The sequence below is a fragment of the Pristiophorus japonicus genome, chromosome 8 (genome assembly GCF_044704955.1).
Source record: "Pristiophorus japonicus isolate sPriJap1 chromosome 8, sPriJap1.hap1, whole genome shotgun sequence".
Lineage (NCBI taxonomy): Eukaryota > Metazoa > Chordata > Chondrichthyes > Pristiophoridae > Pristiophorus > Pristiophorus japonicus.
Window position 1 is genome coordinate 30645141 of NC_091984.1, and position 12322 is coordinate 30657462.

Genomic DNA, 12322 nt, shown 5'->3' on the forward strand with positions numbered 1-12322 from the left:
CCCAGCTCCCTCCCCTCAGGCACCGAATGGCACGGCCCGTGGATGGAGCCTTTCCTGGGGATTGTACACGAGAGGGTTGGTGTCAAGCATTAGTTCCTAAACACGATCTTATTAAATATTTTCCATTGGATACAACCGTATTAGCATATAATGTTAACTTTAATGATGAATAGCATGTGGGATGACTAATTGTGGATTACAATATCTGTTGTGTTTCCATAATAGTACCTAGGCAATTAGCTCTTGTCATGTTTGCAGAGGAAGATATCTAAGAATCATTCGGACCGGAGGAGGGCCTGCTGACCATTGCACATTGACCGATCTCAAGGAGTGTGCTGCAGCCTTAGTAGGCACGCATAATCGTTCTGCCACCCGTGGTGGTACAGATCCCATTCTTGCACCACGTGAGTAATTTAATGCTATTTGATTATAATATATGAATGATGTAATGTTATGCATGCAGCTTCTGTACTCTTCTGTACTCATGTTAATTATATGTAACGTCTCTCATTCACATTTGTTGCAGTAGTGTTGCTCCTCATAGAAACATAGAAAATAGGTGCAGGAGTAGGCCATTCAGCCCTTCGAGCCTGCACCACCATTCAATATGGCTGATCATGCATTTCAGTACCCCATTCCTGCTTTCTCTCCATACCCCTTGATCTCTTTAGCCATGAGGGTCACATCTAACTCCCTTTTGAATATATCTAACGAACTGGCCCCAACAACTTTCTTTGGTACTGTAACCACTGGTTATGGACTTCCCCAACATCGGGAACATTCTTTCTGCATCTAACCTGTCCAATCCTGTCAAAATTTTATATGATTCTATGAGATCACCTCTCATTCTTCTAAATTCCATTGAATACAAGCCTAGTCGATCCAATCTTACTTCATATGTCAGTCCAGTCATCCTGAGAAACAGTCTGGTGAACCTTCTCTGCACTCCCTCAATAGCAAGAATGTCCTTCCTCAGATTAGGAGACCAAAACTGTACACAATATTCAAGGTGTGGTCTTACCAAGGCCCTGTACAACTGTAGTAAGACCTCCCTACTCCTATACTCGAATCCTCTTGCTAGGAAGGCCAGCATGCCATTTGCCTTCTCACTGCCTGCCTGCTGTACCTGCATGCCAACCTTCAATGACTGATGTACCACGACACCCAGGTTTCGTTGCACCTCCCCTTTTACCAATCTGTCACCATTCAGATAATAATCAGCCCTCCTGTTTTTACCACCAAAGTGGATAACCTCACATTTATCCACATTATATCGCATCTGCCATGTATTTTCCCACTCAGCTAACCTGTCCAAGTCACCCTGCAGCCTCTTAGCATCCTCCTCACAGTTCACACTGCCTTCCAGCTTCGTGTCATCTGCAAACTTGGAGATATTACATTCAATTCCTTCGTCTAAATCATTAATGTATATTGTAAATGGCTGGAGTCCCAGCACTGAACCTTGCGGTACCCCACTAGTCACTGCCTGCCATTCTGAAAAGGACCCATTATTCCTACTCTCTGCTTCCTGTCTGACAACCAGTTCTCTATCCACGTCAATATATTACCCCCAATACCATGTGCTTTAATTTTGCACACTAATCTCTTGTGTGGGACCTTGTCAAAAGCCTTTTGAAAGTCTAAATACACCACATCCACTGGTCCTCCCTTGTCCACTCAATTGTTACATCCTCAAAAAATTCTAGAAGATTTGTCAAGCATGATTTCCCTTTCATAAATCCATGCTGACTTGGACCAATCCTGACACTGCTTTCCAAATGCGCTGCTATTGCACAGCACAAGCATTCTCATGTCTCCCTTTCTCTTCTACTAACCTCAATTATGTTTTCAGGCTCCCCAAGCACAATGGGAGGCCCCTGGAGCATCACCCCAATCGTTGCAGGTCGTGCTGACCATGGGGGAAGAACAAGATACGACCGTGGAGGATGATGAGCCTGAAGAGTTGTCTGTAATACCTGCAGCTACGTCATCCTCAATGGATGAAGTAACGGGGCCAAGCGGCTTATAGCGGGGCACTCCGAGTGGTCCAGTGCCCATGCCGACCCCGCGGAGGTTGGGTCGGTGAGGTAGGCACGAGCAGCGACAGGCACCTGTTGAATGCAGCAATGTGTGGTGTGCTGAGAGATGTATCAAATGTCGCCAGCTGAGGCCTGAAAGGAGCCCAATGCATAGAAGGAAAGTGTCGCAGTAACCTTATCCTCAACAGGCAGTGCGGTCTTGATGATGGTGGTAGGCTACAGGTCTCCCTTAATTAGCTGGCATATCTGTAAGGACTGGAAGCATCGAACCCCCAAGGATTTATTGGTCATTGCCTGGACATTACGTTTAATATTTTTCTCACCACAGAAAGAAAGCTAGAAGCTGTTTGTGGGAGGGGCCCAGGTGCGGCTCCATGTTGGACTTCATGGGCAGGGAGTCTGGAATGACAATGGCCAACATAAGGCAGGAGGTGGGCTAATGGAGTCCATTGCTAGGCAAGGTGACCTCGTCAATCAGTGATTACCTGGATGAGTTACCAGAACAATAGAGAGCCATTTAGCCCAGACTGCCTGGAAGTGAAAACCCATCACTGGATTCAAACACAGGAAGCCTCGAAAACAAGGAACTTTATTGGGTAAAAGCGGAAGACACACCCAAGGGAAACCACTTACATATCTCACTGATGACCTTTTCGAATCGCAGCTTTCTAACGCATGTGTTATCACTTATCCCTGTAAATGCGTTGGGTGTAACTTCTCCTCCTCCTCAACAGTCTGTCACTTTTTTGGTTGGGCACATAATGCTCTTCAATGAACCTTCTCCCATCTCTATTCTGCAGCATTTGAGTCGTCATTATTACTGGTTGAGAAATTACAGTCCCCATTACTATAAATCACTATAAATGCCCTGATCTGTCTTCAAAATTCTTAAATTGTCCTCAACGAATACAATATAAACTCAAAATTAACCACAATGTGATTAGATGATTGGCAAGATTCTAAAATGCCCTTAAAATCACTCAGGAATGACTTCAATGCTCCCATCCACTTCAAGCAGCCTTTTATTAAACGTCCTCCATACTGCCGGGTTAAGATCAGGTGAGTACAACTTTTCTTGAGTGTCCTTTTGGGCGAGCGATCATTTGGGCGCAATATGGGTGAAATGCCAAAAGTAGCGCTTGCCGATAATCTCGCCGATATTGGGGCATGAGTTTCCATTATAAACGGTATTCTGGGCTTTGCATGAGGATGATGTCAGATTTTATTTTTAAAAAAAAGGCCGGGCGATGCAGCTCATTCCTGTATGCTGAAAGTTGCACCAGCGATAAATGGGAGATAATCGGGCACTAGTTTCCATTTATTATCAAATATGGGCGATAAACTGAAGCTCGGTGCTTATATGGGTGCTAAATGGCTAATTATGTGCTTGGGCATTGCAGGGATACTTTATGGTGTTGGTGGGGACTGGTGCCAACCTGGCGCAACATGTAGCAGCCAGAGTGTACAGCATCAAGTGAAGTAAATCTGGCCATGGTTGGGCCATCCCTGGCGTCCCAGACAGTAATGTGCTCAGGTGCTGATGCCCTCTGTCCTGTGCAGCATCAGTTGTTTGTGGAGAAGGTTGGTGTTGTTGTTGGTGCTGCTGGTGCCTGGTGATGCTGGTGTTAGGGTTCATCGTGGTCAGATTCTGAGGACCAAGGTGACAGAGTGGAAATGGTTCCCATCTTGATGGAGTAGATACCAGTTGAAGATGAGATGAGAGAAGCACTCTGTCGAAGGTGAGAGAGGTTGCTGCAATAAGGTGAGCCTGGCTGGAGAGTTTGCTACAAAAACTTGAAGCCTGCATAAAGCACAATCTGTCTTCCGACGGGAGAAACTGAACTGTGTCTGGGTTTGGAAGGTGTGCAGGTGTAAATTGTGGGGTTTTATACAAGTTTTAATGCTGTCACCAATCATCTGCTCCAATGGCCACTAAATCTCCACCTCAGATGAACAGACGGGGTCCAGGAGCAACGTGAAATCCATGGGCAACCTGATAAAGTTCAAAGGTGAGTAAAATATCACTGTTAAAGGCTTCTAAACAAGCCAATAATTGGCTCGATTGCTTCCCCCATCGCTGCCTGTCTGGTCTGTTCAGTGCTGACAGACCTGACATTTGGAAAAAGCGCGTGGCGACGGGTCCCAACACGCTGTCAAAAAACCACATTTTCCCAGCTGACCCGCCACCAAAAGCGCCCGTTGACCCCCCACCCCCGAAAATTCCCCCGAGTGTCTTACTTGGGACGTCACCCGGAGAAAATGTGGAATATGAACACAAATTGATGGACACACAGAATCATCTAATAACTTAGTGGATGTTAAATTTGTGTTTCTTTAAAAGAAATGGGAATATAGCAGATGTTAATTTAACTGAATTTCACCCTGATTCTCCCGAGTGCCATTAAACTACTGGCATCTGCCTCCTCTTTACCTCCTGTTTTTATTTCCTTTTATTCTTTCTCTGAGAAAGATCAATTGTCCAAATATAAAGATTCAAAAATCAATTCTCCAAATACATGTTGCTTCTGTTTCCTGATTGGGTCACCAGCCCACGTGATCCCGGGTACACTTCCACACACGGAGTGCCCCTGGGATCCGTGGGCCACTACGCTGCCCTCTACTACTCAGCTTCTGTTTGCGAAGGAGGGGCCCATCAGGTAAGTGTGCACTCTATAGATATGCTGCCCTTTACTACACAACTTCTGCCAGGAAGTTCGCAAAGTCATCAAGATCCACGGCGCTGCCCTGGACAACGTGGACCACTTTCCATACCTCGGGAGCCTACTATCAGCAAGGGCAGACATCGACAACGAGGTTCAACACCGCCTCCAGTGCGCCAGCGCAGCCTTCGGTCGCCTGTGGAAGAGAGTGTTCGAAGATCAGGCCCTCAAATCTGGCACCAAGCTTATGGTCTACAGGGCTGTAGTGGTACCCACCCTCCTGTATGGCTCAGAGACATGGAGCAACGTTAGCTTCCTCGATCAGGCCAACATCCCCTGATCGCACTCAACCAGCTCCATTGGGCGGGCCACATTGTTTGCATACCTGACACGAGACTCCCAAAGCAAGTGCTCTACTCGAAACTCCTACAAGCAAGCGAGCCCCAGGTGGGCAGAGGAAACGTTTCAAGGCCTCAAAGCCTCCTTAATAAAATGCAACATCCCCACCAACACCTGGGAGTCCCTGGCCAAAGATCGTCCTAAGTGGAGGAAGAGCATCCGGGAGGGTGCTGAGCACCTCGAGTCTCGTCACCGAGAGCATGTAGAAAACAAGCGCTGGCAGCGGAAGGAGCGTGCGGCAAACCAGATTCCCCGCCCAACCTTTCCTTCAACCACTGTCTGTCCCACCTGTGACAGAGACTGTCATTCCCGTTTTGGACTGTTCAGTCATCTAAGAACTCATTTTTAGAGTGGAAGCAAGTCTTCCTCGATTTCGAGGGACTGCCTATGATGATGATGATGATGAAAGGAGGGACCCCACCAGGTAAGTGTGCATTCTGTTTGGATGAAAATTCAGGCCAATATTTATGTTTACATAGCATCTTATCACATCAAAACGTCTCACAGCAAGCCACACAATGAATTATTTTAAATTGCAGTGACTTGTATCACAGATAAAATCAGCAACCATTCTGCATCAGGGAAGTCCCACTAATGACAATAAGATGAATGTATGGTGTTGGTTGAGGGGGAATGTCGACCAACTTTGTACGTGTGTGAGTTGTGTATGATAGAGAGCAGTTACCATGCTGCCCGAGAGTCACACCTGTAATCTAAAAATCAGTTAAAATCCAGCTTATACTTTGCAATTCAAATTTAAATTGGCTTATGAATTTTAATTTATTTTTTATAGTGAACTAAGTAAAATATTTTTTCAATTTGTTTTAGTTCTGCTGTAACTAGAGATGCTTCTTACATATTACAGCAGTTTGTTCATAATCAAATATATGAATCTTCATTAACATCACTTGAACCTAATTCGATTCCAACGTTAGGATATATGGGAGTGATAGTTATTGATTGCTGCCTGCTAATCAGCAACATTAAAAAAAAATCAATCTTCACCTATTCTGGGAGTAGCAGCCCCAATCATCCTGTTTAATTTGACACTAGGAAACTATTGAATTTTAAAATATTGATTCTTTCAGTATTGATGAATGATCCTGGAAAGAAGTTTTGAATTATCAATATTGGATTAATTCCATGATCATTGCTCCCCTCAAAAAAAAAATCCCTTTCCTTCACATGCTTGCCACTCCCCACTTAATTTATTGGAAATTGTGGTATTTGGAAGCATATCCCAACAAAATGGTAATCAGAAGTAATTCAGGACCAGCTGCAAAATGGTACAGCCTTCTTGTGTTACACTTTGGTTTTGAAAGGATTCGTTTTGCTGGTGACTCCACACAGAGCACAGGTACTCCATCTGAATTCTGTCCTTTGTAGACTACAAATTGTCCAATTAGTGAACTGAAGGCCCGTGGTTGGAGCTGAGCTGATAACAGACCTTGTTCCACTGGCTCCTGTACTGCTGGCTGTTATCAGTGTGGCTTGATCTAGTACACGTTAAACACTAATCAGAGAGAATAGATCATGAGAGCTCTCAAATGCAGTTTTGTGTGGATGTGAGTCGGGACAAAAAACAGATTAATAGAAGACATTGTATTTTTTGGCTAGTTGCACTGCATTTTTCAGTATACAGCCAAGCCGATTAAATTAATTGTCACTTTCTGGATAAATGTTGTGCTTAACCATAGAATAGTTCTACTAACCCGCAGTTTAAATTGCCAGTTTTGAAATCATCATACCATGAGCTGTCGTATCGGCCACATAATCATTCAATCCAAATAAAATTCCTAGAAGGTGATGAACAAGAATATGCATTTGTCATTTGGAGATTTGACTTTTAATTGTGCTGCTGTCTCCAGCCAGAGTTTGGCAATGGATTCATTGTCTCCCAAAATCCATGAGGGTTCTGCTGGTCTCTCACTGTAATGCCAGCAAGAGACCAGCCGCAACCCTGGAAAACCGTGGGGACCCAAGAATCACCTCATAATCTTGATGTTGCATCCAGAAGGCTGTAAAGGGCCTAAACGAAAGATGGGGTGTCTGTTCCTCGAGCTTGCGTTGAGCTTCATTGGAACAGTGGAGGAGGCCGAGGACAGAAATGTCGGAGTGGGAGTGGAGCGGGGAATTAAAGTGACAGGCGACCGGAAGCTCAGGGTCACACTTGATCTTATGTTTTTTTTCTCTCTGTCTCCAATGGCAACTGGTCATTATTCTGCCATTCACACCCTATCTAGACTAACCTTTTTCTAACCTCTGCCATTAACATTTCAATTCAGCCCATCATCCCTTTTGTCTCTCTAATCTCTCCTGCCTTCCACCTTATCACTCATCTTTCCTTTTGTTCTTTTTCCCCCTCCCCCTTTCAGTGCTCCTTAAGAATGTGCTTTTTTCAAACATTCGCCAGTTCTGATGAAGGGTCATCGACCTGAAACGTTAACTCTGTTTTTCTCTCCACAGGTGCTGCCTGACCCGCTGAAATTTCAAACATTTTTTGTTTTTATTTCAGGTTCCAGCATCCGTGGTATTTTGCTTTTGTCATAATCTCCTCTGTTCTAATGAAAACAGCCCCAATCTTTAGAGCCTTCATATTTGTATCTCTTCATTCCAGGCAGCATCCTAGTGAATCGACATTCTACCCTTCTAAAGCCTCAATATCCTTGCTTTACTGTGGAGCCCAATACTGCACATAGTACTCGAATGGAGGTCGTATTAACCTAGTATATCGACTTTTCATTACCTCTTGGCTTTTATATTCTATACCTCGTGATAAAACCTTGGATTTCATTAGCTTCATTTATGACGTTATCAACCTGAGGTGCTACCTTTAATGCTCTGTGAACCTGTACTCTGTACCCTCTCATCTTCCACAGCACCAATCCTAATTTCATTCAGAGTGTAATTTCCTCAGTTTTTTAAAATCAAAATGCATCACCTCACATTCAATGACATTGAATTCCAACTGCCACTTTTTAGCCCATTCCCCCATCTTATCAACATTATGTTGCAGCTGCCTTTGATCTGCTAAAGAAGTAACTATACCTCCAATTTTGTTATCATCTCCAAATTCCACTCCCTCGAGGCCTATATCCATATTATTGATATGTACAGTCATCAGAAGTGGCCCCAGAACAGAACCCTGAGAGACATCACTGCCCACTTCCAACCACTCTGGAAAAATTTCCCTTAGCTTCTACTCTCTGTTTTCTCCCTTCTTGCCAATTTTAATCCAGTTTGCTATCCTCACCCGAATTCCATATCCCTTAATCTGCTCTAGTAATCTCCCTTGTCGTACCACCCCAAGCACTAGCCTGTTCCTTTTCATGCTTGCATGTTTTGTTTGGCTTCCAAATTTTCTGTGATCAGAGTGAATGGGAAATGGTTTTGTAGATTGGAACTGCATCATTGAATCAGGACAGTGTTTGAATGAGATCTGCATTTACCTGGAACCAATTGTACTTAATTGAGCCCCAGTCTCTTGGCTCATTTCTGGATCGTATCTTTCTGTGCATTGCAAGTCAGATAATTGGCATAAGGATCACTTTGTACGCATTACAGTTCAGGAGAGATTCCTACAAGTGGACAGATACACTTCCTGGTATAAAGATATTTAGAATTCTACATTCATTCAATTGTGTTGAATATTGGTATTAATAATGAAACTTTGCATCACATAGCAGACCAACTGTGTGTTATTTTTTTTTAATGTGTACTTTGCGCAGAGGCATGTTTGTGCTGGGGATAGAATACACTTCTGCTTTGTACACCCTGGGTTAACATTTTAGGTCAAGAGCGGGTAACATGCAACCTCCCTCTACTCTGCCCTAACCTCAGAAGAGTGCTGTCTATTGCAGCAGTGGGAATGATCCCACTTTCAACATTGGCCTCTCTGAGTGGGATTGTCTGGCTATGACCAACAGTCACTGGATTGAGGTTCCAAATTTGTTTCCCTTTGGGGCCGTATAGCCAACGAAGGAGAGAAAGCTTAACCCTAACAAGGTCGGCTGGATTTGAACCCTGGTCCCAGTGCAATGTGTTTGCTTCATGGGTTCTTTGCTTAAGAATTCATAGCAATACATTGCTATTAAGAACTAGTTGGTTTATTAACAAAGGTTTAACAATCACACTACATATTACCAGTTCATCCACTAGGCTCACAACTGCCTACCTCATTGTGTATGACCTAGACCCAACTGACTGGGGTTTTATTGAGTCTTAGGAAAATCACGCAACTGGCTAAGCCACTCGCAATGCAACAGCTCTACAAATCTTTGAGCATACTCACAGGTGCATACATTACACCCAGAAGTGAAAGAAAAGTGTGCTAACTTAGCCGTGATACCATTTTAAAACTGATTTCCTCCTCCTATTTTTTAAGCCTGGTTAAAAATAGCACTTTAACCTTTCGTTGTGGGACTTATAGTGCAGCAGTGCTTTCTATTTGCTGTGAGGTTATCTCTGAGTGTTATTAATTACTGATAGAATTATCCAATCATTTCATAAAACTGTTTTCAAGTTCCATCTGTTGCAAATGAAATACATACATGGAATCTGTCAGAACTTTATTGAAATGCTAAATAAACACAGAAAATGGCATTGGAAAGAGGAATGGAGACTTTTCATTTCACATTACTAGCATTTGTATTTTTTTCCCCGTTTCATCCTGACTGTGAAATGTTGTTTAAATAAAAAATATAGATGTAAGTTTTTGTGTCAGCTGCATTGCAGTTCAAACCCAAGTACAGTTTCCTGTCAGTGAAAGGTTTAGATGACAGGGTAGTAAAGAAAAAAAGTACGTTGTAATAGCAATCATAAACATAAAGGAATACATTATTACTGAATAATGTGCTCGAAGGCTACTTCAGTCTCCTGCTCAAATTAACCATGTGCTTATAAATTACAATCAGTAACTTTCATGGTAATTAACATGATATTAGCATATTGTGTTTCAATGCATGCTGCAGAGGTTGGTTTCTTAATACTGCCAATTATAAGCATCAGTTCATTTGGATTCATGTGCACATGCTCAGAGATTAGAACTGTGTTATGCTTGAAGCCTCTAATTAAAAAAACCTACAGTTTGGTTCCAACAATATTGGAGATTCTTTCCACAGAATCTGGACCCTTTTCAGCTCCACTTCTTCCACTAGAGGCTGCTCTAACACTACTAAAGATGTGACTGATCAGAATTACCTCGGTCTAAAAGATGTTAAAAATCCTGGCCTCCCTAGGTCCGTCCGAATGGACCCGGGAAGGCATCGCAAAAGCCGGTTTGACAGATCCTCTGTATCTCGGCAGCCAGAACATTCGCATGGGCAAGTTTGCCGTATTTACCCATATCTTGCCCAGCGGATGTCCTGAAAACTCTTGCGCCTGATAAAAGCAGGTGCAGGCGTAAGAGTTTTAAAACATACAGAAACATAACAAAATAACATTTTAAAAATGCATTTTATTGTTAAAAACCCTGCCCACAATGGTAAGTTTATTTTAAAGCCTAATTAAAAAAACTTTTTTAAAAATCGGAAAAATATATATATTTTATAAGACATTAATAACTTTAATTTAAATTAATCTTAAATATGTAGTGTATTTTTTCTATTTTTTATTAGTGTTTTGGTGTTTGAGGGTTGTTTCTCATTCATAACAATGGGAACTCCAACTTACGGAGTTCCCATTATTATGAATGAGAAAATACTGTACCTTAATTGGCTGCCCAGCTCCACCTTATGTCCGTCCAGACGTGCATGTGCTCCGTCACGCAGAGTGGAGGCCTCAGGACCGGGATCTCGTGGGCGCAGCTGGAACAGGTAAGTGCGCATCTTTTTTCCCTTTTTCAGTCATTCGCCCGCAGGAAGACCTTGACCGGGATTTCTAGGCCGTTACCAAGATCCAAAAGTGAGTATTTTTAAAGTAACAGGGTAGTTGCATGTTCTGTGGTGTGCACCACTAGTTTAAAATGAAGGGGAAGTCATGTTTGACAAATTTGCTGGAATTCTTTGAGGATGTAACGAACAGGGTGGATAAGGAGAACCAGGGGATGTGGTGTATTTGGAATTCCAGAAGGCCAAGGTTACTAAACAAGATAAAAGTTCATGGGGTTGGGGTAATGTATTAGCATGGATAGAGAATTGGCTAACTAACAGAAAACAGAGAGTCGGGATAAATGGTTCATTCTCTGGTTGGCAACTAGTAACTAGTGGGTGCCGCAAGGATCAATGCTGGGACCCCAACTATTTACAATCTATATTAACGACTTGGAAGAAGGGACTGAGTGTAATGTAGCCTAGTTTGCTGATGATACAAAGACGGGAGGAAAAGCAATGTGTGAGGAGAACACAAAAAATCTGCAAAAGGACATAGACAGGCTAAGTGAGTGGGCAAAAATTTGGCAGATGGAGTATAATGATGGAAAGTGTGAGATCATGCACTTTGACAGAAAAAAATCAAACAGCAAGTTATTATTTAAGTGGAGAAAGATTGCAAAGTGCTGCAGTACAGCGGGGCCTGGGGGTCCTTGTGCATGAAACACAAAAGGATAGTATGCAGGTACAGCAAGTGATCAGGAAGGCCAATGGAATCTTGGCCTTTATTGTAAAGGGGATGGAATATAAAAGCAGGAAAGTCTTGCTACAGCTATACAGGGTATTGGTGAGGCCACTCCTGGAATACTGCATGCAGTTTTGGTTTCCATATTTATGAAAGGATATACTTGCTTTGGAGGCAGTTCAGAGAAGGTTCACTAGGTTGATTCCGGAGATGAGGGGGTTGACTTATAAGGAAAGGTTGAGTAGGTTGGGCCTCTACTCATTGGAATTCAGAAGAATGAGAGGTGATCTTATTGAAACATGTAAGATTATGAGGGGGCTTGACAAGGTGGATGCAGAGAGGATGTTTCCACTGATGGGGGAGGCTAGAACTAGAGGGCATGATCTTAGAATAAGGTGCCACCCATTTAAAACTGAGATGAGGAGAAATTTCTTCTCTCAGAGGGTTGTAAATCTGTGGAATTCGCTGCCTCAGAGAGCTGTGGAAGCTGGGACATTGAATAACTTTAAGACTGAAATAGACAGTTTCTTAAATGATAAGGGGATAAGGGGTTATGGGGAGCGGGCGGGGCAGTGGAGCTGAGTCCATGATCAGATCATCCATGATCTTATTGAATGGTGGAGCAGGCTTGAGGGGCCGTATGGTCTACTCCTGCTCCTATTTCTTATGTTC